Source organism: Hyla sarda, chromosome 2, assembly GCF_029499605.1.
Source record: "Hyla sarda isolate aHylSar1 chromosome 2, aHylSar1.hap1, whole genome shotgun sequence".
In the NCBI taxonomy this organism is placed as follows: Eukaryota; Metazoa; Chordata; class Amphibia; order Anura; family Hylidae; genus Hyla; species Hyla sarda.
In genome coordinates, this window is record NC_079190.1 from 187456300 (window position 1) to 187472541 (window position 16242).

At 45.9% G+C, this 16242-nt stretch overlaps 1 protein-coding gene and 1 long non-coding RNA gene across 9 annotated transcripts in view; one reads left to right on the forward strand and one right to left on the reverse strand.

Annotated features, from left to right (window-relative positions):
* Window positions 1-16242, reverse strand: part of INPP4A (inositol polyphosphate-4-phosphatase type I A) — a 105647-nt gene that overhangs the window by 88030 nt on the left and 1375 nt on the right. The gene's annotated exons all lie outside the window — the stretch shown is intronic.
* Window positions 957-16242, forward strand: part of LOC130355596 (uncharacterized) — a 31516-nt gene continuing 16230 nt past the window's right edge. Inside the window, exon 1 of the long non-coding RNA XR_008888589.1 lies at window positions 957-1067. This is a non-coding gene — a long non-coding RNA (uncharacterized LOC130355596). The remainder of the gene's footprint in view (window positions 1068-16242) is intronic.

Sequence of the window (16242 nt, forward strand, 5' to 3'; positions counted from 1 at the left end):
TTTGGTCTTGTTCCCTGATTACTGCTTACTGGGATACGGTGAGATGTTTGGTTTCTGAGGTGCTGGGGGTCCTAGTTCCCTTGGATCCCCTGGTTTACTTGTTATATCTCTCTAGTAGGGCCTTGTCAAAATGACCTTTTAAGTTATTTATGCATATATTGTCCTGGCGGCTAAGACTCTGATTGCGAAATGCTGGAAGCAACTCTTCCACCTTCTGAGATGGATCTCCTGGCAAAGATTCAGGAGATTAGGTCTCTCGAGTCCCTTACCGCTCCTCTTAAAAATACCCTACCTCTCTTTCATCCTGTTTGGGAGCCCTGGGACCGATACTCTGATAGGCAGCCTCCTTAGTTCTCTCGCTTTGCCCTAATTTTTTCTTTCTCCTCCTCCCTCTCTTTCTTCTATGCCCCCCCCCCCCCTTTTAACATCCTTTACTTTTTCTCTCCTCCCGTTTCCCTCGTCCACTGTTTGTCGGGTCTCTATGGTGTTTTCAATTTTGATGTTTTGCCCCCTAAGGGCCTTGTGAAGCCGCTTCCTTGTACCAGTTACTGGTTTCAATAAGTGTTAGTTTATTGTATGCTCGTGGGAGGCTTGCTAAGGGTGGTTTACATTTACATTGTTGCTATGCCCACATATGGACCCTCACCTATTACCCTGTAACCCTTATTATGTTTCTGGAATCATTGTCTGATTCGTTTTTGTATTGTTAAACTTTAATAAAAATTTACAGTTGAAAAAAAAAAATAAGAAAAGAAGAAATCATACAGTGGGCTTCAGCCACTAGCCCAGGGACAACTTAACACTAAAGATAATGCCCACACACAAGAAATCTAATAAAAATGCAATTTACAAGTTCTACAATAGCCAGAATACTACTTTCATATGTACATACAGGACAGCTTATCCTGAAAAGTTACTGTGTGAATTCTGCACTGTCATCACATGATCAGAGGTCACACCGAGTCAGTGAACAAGAAAAGCAGCCAGTGTGCGCACTACAGTAAGGAGACTCGTGTAACTTAGTGGACTACAGCAACCAAATAAGAGATGCCATTCCAGGACAACAGGTTAGAAAAATGAGAAATGTTAGCAGCAGTTTTCCTTTGTGCCATTATTTATGCACGCCACTGAACATTAATCCACAGCAGGATTCTCAGCGCAGTCCACAAATGGTCAATAGACACTAAATTTTCCTATACAGCATAACAAAGGAGGCATTGCTTATTCTTATTTGCACTAAAGGGGCACTTCTAGATCATTTTGGCTATGTTCTGAGGTGGAACAGACATGGGAAGGAATTTATCAATAGGTTTAGAGCCTGTAGTTAAGTCGCAGAAATGTCTCTGTTGCACACAATTTGTGCAACTTTTTACTAAAGTTATTTTGACTAAAATGACTTTGGTGCACATCAACTAATGGAATAAATCTCTGATGAACAACCACACATGACAAAATACAGTTTCATTATTAATTTAACAAAACCTAGGCCACAATGCAGAAGCGATGTGTGAAAAATACAGTGGGAAGAAAAGAGCAGCTCTGACATCACAATGACGTGAAATCTTCTATTGTGACATTGTACAGTACAAAGCACAGCAGTGTTTTGACATTGTTGCTTTGTAGAATGTTGCAATAAACTATTTCATTTCATTGGGATGCTGGACTTGCTCTTTTCTTCAGAATTGTATGCTGGGTCAAGTCCATCCAACTTAAAGGGGTACTCCGGCGCCAAGACATCTTATCTCCTATGCAAAGGATAGGGGATAAGATGCCTGAGCGAGGGGGTCCCGCCGCTGGGGACCCCCGTGATCTTCCACGCCGCACCCAGTTAGAATCAGCCCCCGAAGCGTGCTCACTCTGGGTCTGATTACTAGCGATCACAGGGACAGAGCATAGGGACGATCATGGGGGTCCCCAGCGGCGGGACCCCCGCGGTCAGGCATTTTAGCCCCTATCCTTTGGATAGGGGATAAGATGTCTTAGCGCCAGAGTACCCCTTTAAGGCACGTGCAATCATCAACTGTTAATGCAGTACTGTTCCAATATGGTTTATGTAGTAAACACAGTAGGGTGAATTTACCAAGACCAGCATTTCATTCCATAGTCTTAAAGGGGTATTCAAGGGGAAAAAAAATGTTTATATATCAACTCGTTACAGAAAGGTAAACAGATTTGTAAATTATTTCTATAAAAAAAATCTTAATCCTTCCAGTAGGTATCAGCTGCTGAAGTTGAGTTGTTCTTTTCTGTCTGGCAACAGTGCTCTCTGCTGACATCTCTGTTTGTCTCAGGAACTGCACAGAGTAGAAGAGGTTTGCTATGGGGATTTGCTTCTATTCTGGACAGTCCCCAAAACAAGTGTCATCAGAGAGCACTTAGACAGAAAAGAACAACTCAACTTCAGCAGCTCATAAGTACTGAAAGGATTAAGATTTCTTTATAGAAGTAATTTACAAATCTGTTTAACTTTCTTGGAGCCAGTTGATACATAAAAATAAGTTTTTTCCTGGATAACCCCTTTGAATCCAAAAACACTAGAGAGCAATGCAGCAGATGACACGGGGTGCTGCAGGAGAGATCGCAGGGGTCCTCAGCGACAGGCCCCCCGCTATCAGACATCTTATCCCCTATCCTTTGGATAAGGGATAAGATGTCTAGGGGAAGAGTACCCCTTTAAGAGGTGCACAAGGAAGAGCTTTGCTATATTTGGAAGGTGGTGTTAATGTTTATGCTATATGGTATATGTCTATTACTGTACAGACCTCTTTTACTATACATCCCATTACTAAATAAAGGATGTTCTATGCTAATAGCTAAGCAGCTGCCCACATGGTTTCTTAGAAATGAAGTACACAGGATATGCCTACTATTCAGTGTTGTCACCTAGGGCCCAATACAAGTGGGGATTTTTAGCCAAACAGATGATGTGTAGCCAACTAATGGCAAAAGTAAATGGCAATCGTTCGTGCAGCCTGATAACCGAGACTTGCATATCAGGAAGATGTCGGGCTGAATAATTAAGCCCCTACATTGAGATGAGTGACCAGACTTGTGGCAAGAATTTATTAGCGTGTTCAACAGTTGTGGTCTTGGCTTCAATGAATATGGAGATGGAAGCTGGGACTCCCCTCTGGATCTTAGCTTGTTACCAACTTCACTTTTAAACAAATACTCTGGGGGAAAAAAAAATTTCTTTCTTATAAAGTGCAGCATAGACTATTATTAGAGAATAATGCCTACATAGGGCTGGGGCGGTACACCCGTTCATACCGAATATCGAAATTTTTGTGCTGCATGATATGAATTTTAACCCATCTACTATATATATATATATATATATATATATATATAAATCCCATAGAGATGGCAGCAGTATACAGATAGAGCTGGGAGGGGAGGGGTCTGTGAGCTAGCAGGGATGATCTGATAGGTGATGTCGTCATCCTGTAGTACACTTCCTCTGACACATTCACTACTACCGTGTTTCCCCGAAAATAAACCCTACCCCGAAAGTAAGCCCTAGCAGTATTATCAGGGTAGGCTGCAATATAAGCCCTACCCCGAAAATAAGACCTAGGCCAGGGGTAATCAACTGGCGGACCGCGGTCCAGATCCGGACCGTGGCCACCAGTAATGCCCGCAGACCCGACACCCCCCCGCCCTCCCTTGGCTGGTCCCATATCTAACTATCTATCTTACACCTTCATACCGTACGGAAGCTGCAGCGGGATCTCCTTCTGTTGCTTAGCAGCCGGGGCAGGGACGCTGTCACTTTAAAACGTCGGCGCTTATGCACGGCCGATGTCACGGACATGTCCCTGCCCCCGGCTGCTAAGCAACAGAAGGAGGTCCCGCAGTGTGGAGGATGTGTAGCAGTGTGGAGGATGGGGGGCTGTAGCAGTGTGGAGGATGGGGGGCTGTAGCAGTGTGGAGGATGGGGGGCTGTGGGAGGATGGGGGGTGCGGCATCCTCCACACTGCTACAGCCCCCCATCCTCCCACAGCCCCCCATTCTCCACACTGCTACAGCCCACCATGCTCCCACAGCCCCCCATGCTCCCACAGCCCCCCATCCTCCACACTCCTGCAGCCCCCGATAAATAAATAAGCCCTACCCTGAAAATAAGCCCTAGTGTGTTTTTTGGGACTAAAATTAAGACCCGGGCTTATTTTCGGAGAAACACGGTATGAATTTTTGTGGGTCAGACTGGTGATCACGTGACCCAAATACAGTAATGAAACAAATGGTGCTGTACGACTAGTGATGAGAAGTGTGCATGATATGAGAAAAAAATAAAATGGTGGTTACAAATGGAATAAAGTCCTAACCATATAAAAATATCACTTGAAAACCACAAATGAAAGCAAATGTGGGTGGAAAAGGAACTAACATTATGCTACAGCAAAAAGGAACTTTTATACGTTGCTTCAGTAACTGCTCTGTATTGCAATGATGCCATTACATTTCTCAAGACAGGAACAAAACTATGAATCTACTGTAAAACCTTGAAAAATACAGATTATCTGAATGGCCACTTTAGGTGCTTCTTCAGGATAGATAAGAAGGCTGAAGCACTAGCCAATACACTTCACTCCCTTGTAAAAATGTTCTTAAATTCTCCAAAAAGCCAAAAGCATGTTTCCAATTTATCAGTGATAAATGCTACATTGGTGGGGGTCTGACAGCCTTTGTCTAAATAAACCTTAAAGGGTTACTCTGCCTCTAGACATCTTATCCCCTATTTAAAGGTCGAGCGATGACAGCCCGAAGCCAGAGTTCTGAACATAAATGTTCAGAACGCCGGGGTGGCGGCCGAACCTCCTGCGATCGGAATCTTATTCCCTACCCTTTGAATATCCTATGGGATAACAATGATCAATGTAAAAGATCAGTGTGTGCAGTGTTATAGTCCCCTATGGGAGCTATAACATTGCAAAAAAAAAAAGTTAAATAAATAAAAAAAAAGTTAAATAAATAAAAAAGATTAATAAAGATCATTTAACCCTCCCCCGATCTACAGGCCTACCTGTTGAGGACGCAGCTGCCTTCTCTTTCCCCCCACTCCCTCTTGGACTTGGAATGCCCCTTTTCCCAGGAAGAGGTTGCAGAGGCCATAAGGTCTATGCCCTCAGGGAAGGCACCTGGCCCTGACGGGTATACTGCCAAATTTTATAAGCTTCTTGCTTCAGATTTGACTCCGTCACTGATGGCCTCCTTTAATTCAGTATCCGCCACGTCCCCATTCCCCAGCTCCTTTCTCCAGGCATTTATTACTGTGATCCCGAAGGAGGGTAAGGACCCGAACCTTTGTCAAAGCTATCGCCCGATATCCCTTATTAATGTGGACACGAAATTATACGCTAAATTACTGGCCCTCAGACTGAACCCATTATTGGGGACCCTCATCCACCCTGATCAGACCGGCTTCGTACCTGCTAGAGAGGCCAGAGATAACACCCTGAAGACTTTCTCTGTGATCCACCACGCTCAAACTTCTCGGTTGCCATGTGTTTTATTGTCCCTGGACGCCGAGAAGGCTTTTGACAGGGTGGCGTGGGGGTTCTTGAGGGGTGTCCTGTCTCATCTGGGTTTAGGCCCGCTAATGTTGTCACGTATCTTTGCCTTGTATACTCACCCACAGGCTAGGATAAGGATAAATGGTTCCCTTTCCCCTCCTATCCCTATCCGCAATGGCACGAGACAAGGGTGCCCCCTGTCCCCTCTCCTATATGTCCTAGCCATGGAACATCTCTTGCAAGCTATCAGACAGAGTGAACAGGTTCGGGGGGTGCCGGTCGGGGGAGAAGTTGTCAAATGTGCTGCCTTTGCTGATGACTTGTTATTGTTCCTGTCAGACCCTTGCGGTAGCCTCCCTGCCCTCTTCACTCTTTTGGATGACTATGGTCGTTTTAGCAATTATAAACTAAATATAACTAAGAGTGTAGCCCTAGACGTGTCATTGGGTCCTGGAGGCGTCGCAGAGCTCAGGAAGCAGTATGCCTTCCGTTGGGCGTCCAACTCCTTCAAATACCTAGGGATCCAGGTCCCCAGTGACTTGACCCGCCTGTATGACTTGAACTTCGGCCCCCTACTTACCTCCTTTTCCTCTGACTTGACCAAATGGGACAGACGAGACTTTTCCTGGATCGGACGAGTTAACATACTTAAAATGAACCTATTGCCCAGACTGCTTTACCTCTTTCAGACTATCCCTATCCTTCTTCCCCGCTCCTTTTTTCTGATCATTAACAAACTATTTACTAAATACGTGTGGGGCCTCCGAGGTCACCGCATGGCCCGGAGGGACTTGATTCGCCCCAAATCGAAGGGAGGTCTGGCTCTGCCGGACCCTCATCTTTATTACATGGCTTCTGTTGCAACTAGAATAATGGACTGGTTTCACCACCCCACCGATAAGCTGTGGGTGCGTTTGGAGGCCCTCCTTTCCCCTATCCCGCTCACGTCCCTACCCTGGAAGCGTGCGTCCTATTGGACCCCAGCACTTCAGGCGAAACTCCCGTATGTGGCGCGTTCCGTGCTTCGGGTGTGCCTGCGCCATTTGGGCAAGGCGGGTCTCCTACGCCCCAATGGTCCCCTGACGTCTATACGTGACAACCCTGACTTTACACCGGGTGGCCGGGTGGGACCCTTCCTAGGTAGGTCCCGTGGACAGATTTTTTTATTTGCTCACGTTCTTCACTCGGGCTCCTTGAAACCATTGGCGGAGGTCCTACGGGAGGAACATCATACACCTGCTCAGGTTTGGCAATACACCCAGCTCACCCATTTTTACTCTTCTTGGAAACAGTCCCTTGACCTGCATAGGCTTCCCCTCCCATTTGAATCTTTATGTCTGGCAGATGAGTCTTCGGGACACCTGATATCTGTTATCTATGCTCTTTTGATGTCTGCATGCACCACACAGGTCCCGACTCATCAGGAGGGGTGGTCGCGGGAGCTGGGTCGCACCCCTGATCCCTTAGACTGGAGCAAGGCATATGCCTTGTGCCATGGGTCCTCGGTTTCTGTCCAGTTGCAAGAAACTAACTTCAAAGTCTTGTCCAGATGGTACCGTGTCCCAGCTCTGCTGCATCGGTGCTTTCCATCTGTGCCTAATGTCTGTTGGAGGTGCGGCTTGGCCCCCGGGACCATGCTTCATGTTTGGTATGACTGCTCGCTTTTGCAATCTTTCTGGTCCGGTGTCTTGTCTGCCGTGTCCAGGATTTCAGGTTCCGTAGTACCCCATACCCCCCAAGTAGCCTTACTGTCGATGGTGCCGGGCCAATTGAAATCTCTGAAAAAGGGTCTGATCGGCATATTACTCTCTGCTGCCCGAAGGGTGCTCCCACGCAAATGGAAGTCAGTCCTGCCCCCGACCTTGGCTGACTGGATAGGTGAGGTGCAATTTATCTACGGGATGGAGGAGTGCATGGCGGACATGGCGTCCAAACCTGAGCGTTTTCTACAGCGCTGGACTCCGTGGACCGACTTCCTGTCATCCCCTGAGTATCGGGCCATGTCTCTGTCGTCCCCCCATTTAGTTTCGCTACCATCCACCACTGATACTGCCCTCCCTCTCCTGTGAGGGTCTCCCCCCCTTTTTTTTGTTAGTCTCCCTTCCTTTGCTTTGGGCTTCCTCCTTCCTTCTCCTCTCCCCCCCCCCCCGGACTATTCTCTTTGGCCTTTGTGGCATCCTTTACCCCCACTCCCCCTCTCCCTCTCAACTCTATTCCGACTGCTTCTGCTCTGTTCCTTCCCCCTCCATTCTCCCCTTTTGTGTCTTGTCTATGTGTGGTTCTTTTCCTTTTTTTTTTTTTTTCTTTTTTTTTTTGGTTTACATTGGTAGTGTATTAGGCCTCCCCGCCAGCCTGACCCATTTAGACTTCGGTTGTAATATGCTAGTTTGAGTGGCTGGGGCCTGGTTTGGAAGGCATGGGTTCCAGCGATTGCCTACTCTAGACCCTTAAATGGATACTCGAATGAGGCATCGCTCCCCACCACGTTGGCTAGATGTCCTTGATTGTTTGTTTATTTCTTTCACATTGTCAAAGGTTCCCCCGACCTTGCTAGTTATACGTTATCCCCGCTGACTCTCTCTATCTGGCCTTCACCTATGGCATCATGGCCTACGTCAGTGTACTGCATTGACTGGGTCTTACTAGCCTGCCTATTTAGTACTATCCAGCGCATGATGGTGATTGTTTATGTTTCAGTACTGATTGCATGGAATCCTGATACCAGCTATCTGTATCCGACTGCCCGCTTCTACCGCCCTGGGGCGGATGTTGTATATGTTATCAATGTTTAATAAATCTTTTGAACCGTAAAAAAAAAAAAAAAAAAAGATCATTTAACCCCTTCCCTAATAAAAGTTTGAATCACCCCTCTTTTCTCATAAAAAAAAAAAAAAAAAAAAAACTGTTGTAAATTTAAATAAACATTTGTGGTATCACCGGATACGGAAGTGTCCAAATTATAAAAATATATTGTTAATGAAAACGCACGGTCAATGGCGTACGCCCCAAAAAATTCCAAAGTCCAAAATAGCATATTTTTGGTGACTTTTTATATCATGAAAAAATGAATAAAAACTGATCAAAAAGTCAGATCAATACAAAAATTGTACTGCTAAAAACTTCAGATCAAGGCACAAAACATTTGCCCTCATACCGCCCCGTATGCAGAAAAATTTTAAAGTTATAGGGGTCAGAAAATGACAATTGTTGACAATGTATACATTTTCCTGCATGTAGTTATGATTTTTTCCAGAAGTACGACAAATTCAAACCTATATAAGTAGGGTACCATTTTAATCATATGAACCTACAGAATAAAGATTAGGTGTAATTTTTACCGAAAACTGTACTGTGTAGAAACGGAAGCCCCCAAAATTTACAAAATGGCATTTTTTCTTCAATTTTGTCACACAATTTTTTTTTTCTGTTTCGCTGTAGATTTTTGGGTAAAATGACTGATGTCATTACAAAGTAGAATTGGTGGCGCAAAAAATAAGCCATCATATGGATTTTTTGATGCAAAATTGAAAGAGTTATGATTTTTTAAAGGTAAGGAGGAAAAACGAAAGTGCAAAAACGGAAAACCCAGGGTCCTTAAGGGGTTAAAGTGGACCTGTTGGCAGAAAAACAGGTGTAAATTAAAAACAGGTGTAAACAGGTCCATGGCTGGATAGTACTAGTTGTCAGAATTTTTCTAAAATAGTAAACACACTCACAATATTACAACATGCAAATGAAAAGAATGTTATATTTGTTCATTCAGATAGTTTATCTCCATGCAAAGCAGCTGGTACATCTATTCCCTTATTAATGCCTAAATAATGCCTAAATAATGCAGGGCTCTGTGGCCTATTTTTCTGAAAATGACTAAAACATGAACATTTTTCTAAAGTGATTAAAAACATGAAACTAAAGTAAACTATGTATAGGCACTGAACAAGCAGGGATTGTCCAAAGAATTGTGAATGCTGCTCTAGATTAGACTGGGCCATGAGACAAACGTGGACAGAGCGGATCCCAGCAAGGCATCGTCACGCCACGCTCTCTGCCTGTACTGTGACGCCACGCCACGCTCTCTGCCTGTACTGTGACGCCACGCCACGCTCTCTGCCTGTACTGTGACGCCACGCTCTCTGCCTGTACTGTGACGCCACGCTCTCTGCCTGTACTGTGACGCCACGCTCTCTGCCTGTACTGTGACGCCACGCTCTCTGCCTGTACTGCGACGCCACGCTCTCTGCCTGTACTGCGACGCCACGCTCTCTGCCTGTACTGCGACGCCACGCTCTCTGCCTGTACTGCGACGCCACGCTCTCTGCCTGTACTGCGACGCCACGCTCTCTGCCTGTACTGCGACGCCACGCTCTCTGCCTGTACTGCGACGCCACGCTCTCTGCCTGTACTGCGACGCCACGCTCTCTGCCTGTACTGCGACGCCACGCTCTCTGCCTGTACTGCGACGCCACGCTCTCTGCCTGTACTGCGACGCCACGCTCTCTGCCTGTACTGCGACGCCACGCTCTCTGCCTGTACTGTGACGCCACGCCACGCTCTATCCCTGTACTGTGACGCCACGCCACGCTCTATCCCTGTACTGTGACGCCACGCCACATCCCTGTACTGTGACGCCACGCCACATCCCTGTACTGAGATGCCACGACACGCTCTATCCCTGTACTGTAACGCCACGCCACGCTCTATCCCTGTACTGTGACGCCACGCCACGCTCTATCCCTGTACTGTGACGCCACGCCACGCTCTATCCCTGTACTGTGACGCCACGCTCTATCCCTGTACTGTGACGCCACGCCACGCTCTATCCCTGTACTGTGACGCCACGCCACGCTCTATCCCTGTACTGTGACGCCACGCCACGCTCTATCCCTGTACTGTGACGCCACGCCACGCTCTATCCCTGTACTGTGACGCCACGCCACGCTCTATCCATGTACTGTGACATCACGCCACGCTCTATCCATGTACTGTGACGCCACGCCACGCTCTATCCCTGTACTGTGACGCCACGGCACGCTCTATCCCTGTACTGTGACATCACGGCACGCTTCATCCCTGTACTGTGACATCACGGCACGCTTCATCCCTGTACTGTGACATCACGGCACGCTTCATCCCTGTACTGTGACATCACGGCACGCTTCATCCCTGTACTGTGACATCACGGCACGCTTCATCCCTGTACTGTGACATCACGGCACGCTTCATCCCTGTACTGTGACATCACCGCATGCTGTATCCCTGTACTGTGACATCACGGCATGCTTTATCCCTGTACTGTGACATCACGACAAGCTTTATCCCTGTACTGTGACATCACGGCATGCTTTATCCCTGTACTGTGACATCACGGCATGCTTTATCCCTGTACTGTGACATCACAACATGCTTCATCCCTGTACTGTGACATCACGGCACGCTGTATCCCTGTACTGTGACATCACGGCACGCTTCATCCCTGTACTGTGACATCACGGCACGCTTCATCCCTGTACTGTGACATCACGGCACGCTTCATCCCTGTACTGTGACATCACGGCACGCTTCATCCCTGTACTGTGACATCACGGCACGCTTCATCCCTGTACTGTGACATCACGGCACGCTTCATCCCTGTACTGTGACATCACGGCACGCTTCATCCCTGCACTGTGACATCACGGCACGCTTCATCCCTGTACTGTGACATCACGGCATGCTGTATCCCTGTACTGTGACATCACGGCATGCTTCATCCCTGTACTGTGACATCACGACAAGCTTTATCCCTGTACTGTGACATCACGGCATGCTTTATCCCTGTACTGTGACATCACGGCATGCTTTATCCCTGTACTGTGACATTATTGTTATGCCTGTACTAGAACACTTCTTTGTGAGTTATTCATGTAGTAGGACATCATTTAGTGAGTTCTCCCTGTATGACATCAGTTATTATTATCCTTGTAATGTTACTTTAGCATGCATGTTATCCCTGTAATAGGATAGTGCTGTGTACATTTCTGTATTGTGTGCATGTCCATACTGTGACATTACTATGTATGTCGCTCCAATACTGTGACATCAGTGCTAAATATCACTGTAACTACCCTGTGCACACTCTCTCTATACTACATATATATCTCTCTCCTACATTCCGAGACGTGCTGTGTGGTTCCATTGTATGCCTCCATGTGACTTTTTAAGGCACATGGACAGCATAGTGGGGAATCCTGTGTAATGTGCAGCCACACACTTCACCCAATAATACCAGCTAAAGCATTGCCTGCTGGAAAAAAAAACACCCCTGAGGAAGTCGCATGGGAGCGATGGAACGCGTGGGGTTCCGTGGCCCCGTCCTGATTATATTGCCTGATTACCTCTATTTGTTCTTCCATCCATTCCGGACTGGTGACTATTACTGTTGCACTATAACTATGTGTATATGTGAGGAATCAATTGCATGTAGTCTGGACTGGATGGGATAGGTGTGTTATCATTATTATTGTTGTATATCCATCTCTGGACGGGAGCTTATCTAGTGGAGGGGGTTCATGGCCCCTCACTAGGGCTGAGTTTGTGCTCTAAATTAGTTGTTTTAATTGTTTATAACCCTTTTTCTCCCAAAGTCCATTTGTTGTGTACACTGTCTGTTTTTTTTGTAATAAAATTATTTTGCATTATTCTATGCATGATTTGGTGTGCTCTATTTTCAGTGTACCACTTGCTTTCTCTCTTTCTTGATTCATTGCTGGACCGGCTGGACTGGCGCTGAAATCCATTGACTTTAATGAGCCGAACGAAGTTTTCGACCTGGATCCGGTTTTCTGACCGGATCTAAAACCATAGTATACTATGGTTTTAGGTCCGGTCACAAAACCGTATACGGGGCAGAAATGAGCCAACCGGAGTCAAACGGTGACTTCGTTCGACTCATTAAAGTCAATGGATTTCAGCGCCAGTCCAGATGGAGTACGGGAGGGCACGGTTTTCCCCTCCGCCAGCTCGATCCGGAAGCTGAAAACATGGTGTGAGCACCCTTACTAGGTCCTTATTTATAGAAGAGCTATCCAAGTAGGCTGCCACACCAAGTTTTTGCAGGTTTTTGATTATAAACAGATTCCTCAAAACCTGACTAAACTGTATCAAAAAGTGTGTACAAATTTTAACCCGTATACAGTTTGAAAAATTATGTCCGGTTGCATCCGTTTTTTAAGAAAAAAACATATACTTTTTAACTTTTCACTCCACTATGAATAAAGTTTTACTTGTTTGATTGAAATTCCAAGAAACAAACTGAGCAAAGTAAAAAAATCATATGGTGAAAACCGGATGGAACCGTATGCACATACGGTTTTCTATGGTTCCCATTGACTCCCAAGTCCAAAAAAAAAAAAAAACACATACGGTTTCAATACGGTTTTTCACACTTGGACCAAAAACCATGGCAGGCTACGGTTTTGGGTATGGGAAAAAAACAAAACTGTACAAGACACAAAGTGGATGCAACCGGATGCATGGTTTGGCATACAGCTTTCAATGGAGAATCAATGCATACGGTTTTCAATTCGGATCCATACGGTTTTCTAATTAAAAACATGTACAGGAACTGTATTGCAAAAACTTGCTTTACACACTTTATTTATACACTGCAGAATTGTTGAGCATTTTACATCAATATTTTATAGCAACAAACAACAGTAAATATAATAGAAAGATTTATCCTTATTCCCTTCACTACAAATACTGAACACATCAGGTGTCATCTTACCCTAATATTTTAAATACAACAGTGATAAGCCAACCTGAATATTAACAAAGGAAAAAGCCCATAAAAGATCTGTGTTACTAGGACCCGCTGCTGCCTGTGACTACTGATGTCAATCCTAGCAACAGTCCCCACATGAGAAGTGGCCGTGAAGGGGTATTCTTATCATAGACATATAGGACTTATCTATTGGACAATGTCTGATGCCCACCACGTCAAGGAAGGAGGTCATCTGGCCTACATCACACCCAGGGATGTGGTCACAGCGTCCTCACAGAAACAATGGAGAGGGGTCTGCAAATGTGTATGGATCTCATAATTTCATTCTATAGGAGGTATAACCACATCATACAAGTATACAGGGCAGCACCATGTATAGGTTATTGCCCCCCCCCCCCCCACACACACACACACACACACACACACACACACATATATATACTGAGCAGCATTCTGTATAGGTTAATGCCCCCTCACACACATATAGTGGGCAGAATCCTGTATAGGTTAATGCCCCCTCACACACATATAGTGGGCAGAATGCTGTATAGATTAATGCCCCCTTACACACATATAGTGGGCAGAATCCTGTATAGGTTAATGCCCCCTCACACACATATAGTGGGCAGAATCCTGTATAGGTTAATGCCCCTTACACACATATAGTGGGCAGAATCCTGTATAGGTTAATGCCCCCTCACACACATATAGTGGGCAGAATCCTGTATAGGTTAATGCCCCCTCACACACATATAGTGGGCAGAATCCTGTATAGGTTAATGCCCCCTCACACACATATAGTGGGCAGAATCCTGTATAGGTTAATGCCCCCTCACACACATATAGTGGGCAGAATCCTGTATAGGTTAATGCCCCCTCACACACATATAGTGGGCAGAATCCTGTATAGGTTAATGCCCCCTCACACACATATAGTGGGCAGAATCCTGTATAGGTTAATGCCCCCTCACACACATATAGTGGGCAGAATCCTGTATAGGTTAATGCCCCCTCACACACATATAGTGGGCAGAATCCTGTATAGGTTAATGCCCCCTCACACACATATAGTGGGCAGAATCCTGTATAGGTTAATGCCCCCTCACACACATATAGTGGGCAGAATCCTGTATAGGTTAATGCCCCCTCACACACATATAGTGGGCAGAATCCTGTATAGGTTAATGCCCCCCTCACACATATAGTGGGCAGAATCCTGTATAGGTTAATGCCCCCTCACACACATATAGTGGGCAGAATCCTATATAGGTTAATGCCCCCCTTACACACATATAGTGGGCAGAATCCTGTATAGGTTAATGCCCCCTCACACACATATAGTGGGCAGAATCCTGTATAGGTTAATGCCCCCTCACACACATATAGTGGGCAGAATCCTGTATAGGTTAATGCCCCCTCACACACATATAGTGGGCAGAATGCTGTATAGATTAATGCCCCCTTACACACATATAGTGGGCAGAATCCTGTATAGGTTAATGCCCCCTCACACACATATAGTGGGCAGAATCCTGTATAGGTTAATGCCCCTTACACACATATAGTGGGCAGAATCCTGTATAGGTTAATGCCCCCTCACACACATATAGTGGGCAGAATCCTGTATAGGTTAATGCCCCCTCACACACATATAGTGGGCAGAATCCTGTATAGGTTAATGCCCCCTCACACACATATAGTGGGCAGAATCCTGTATAGGTTAATGCCCCCTCACACACATATAGTGGGCAGAATCCTGTATAGGTTAATGCCCCCTCACACACATATAGTGGGCAGAATCCTGTATAGGTTAATGCCCCCTCACACACATATAGTGGGCAGAATCCTGTATAGGTTAATGCCCCCTCACACACATATAGTGGGCAGAATCCTGTATAGGTTAATGCCCCCTCACACACATATAGTGGGCAGAATCCTGTATAGGTTAATGCCCCCTCACACACATATAGTGGGCAGAATCCTGTATAGGTTAATGCCCCCTCACACACATATAGTGGGCAGAATCCTGTATAGGTTAATGCCCCCCTCACACATATAGTGGGCAGAATCCTGTATAGGTTAATGCCCCCTCACACACATATAGTGGGCAGAATCCTATATAGGTTAATGCCCCCCTTACACACATATAGTGGGCAGAATCCTGTATAGGTTAATGCCCCCTCACACACATATAGTGGGCAGAATCCTGTATAGGTTAATGCCCCCTCACACACACACATCGTGGGCAGAATCCTGTATAGGTTAATGCCCCCTCACACACACATCGTGGGCAGAATCCTGTATAGGTTAATGCCCCCTCACACACACATCGTGGGCAGAATCCTGTATAGGTTAATGCCCCTTACACACATATAGTGGGCAGAATCCTGTATAGGTTAATGCCCCTTACACACATATAGTGGGCAGAATCCTGTATAGGTTAATGCCCCCCTCACACATATAGTGGGCAGAATCCTGTATAGGTTAATGCCCCCTCACACACATATAGTGGGCAGAATCCTGTATAGGTTAATGCCCCCTCACACACATATAGTGGGCAGAATCCTGTATAGGTTAATGCCCCCTTACACACATATAGTGGGCAGAATCCTGTATAGGTTAATGCCCCCCTCACACATATAGTGGGCAGAATCCTGTATAGGTTAATGCCCCCTTACACACATATAGTGGGCAGAATCCTGTATAGGTTAATGCCCCCTTACACATATAGTGGGCAGAATCCTGTATAGGTTAATGCCCCCCTCACACATATAGTGGGCAGAATCCTGTATAGGTTAATGCCCCCTTACACACATATAGTGGGCAGAATCCTGTATAGGTTAATGCCCCCCTCACACATATAGTGGGCAGAATCCTGTATAGGTTAATGCCCCCTTACACACATATAGTGGGCAGAATCCTGTATAGGTTAATGCCCCCTTACACATATAGTGGGCAGAATCC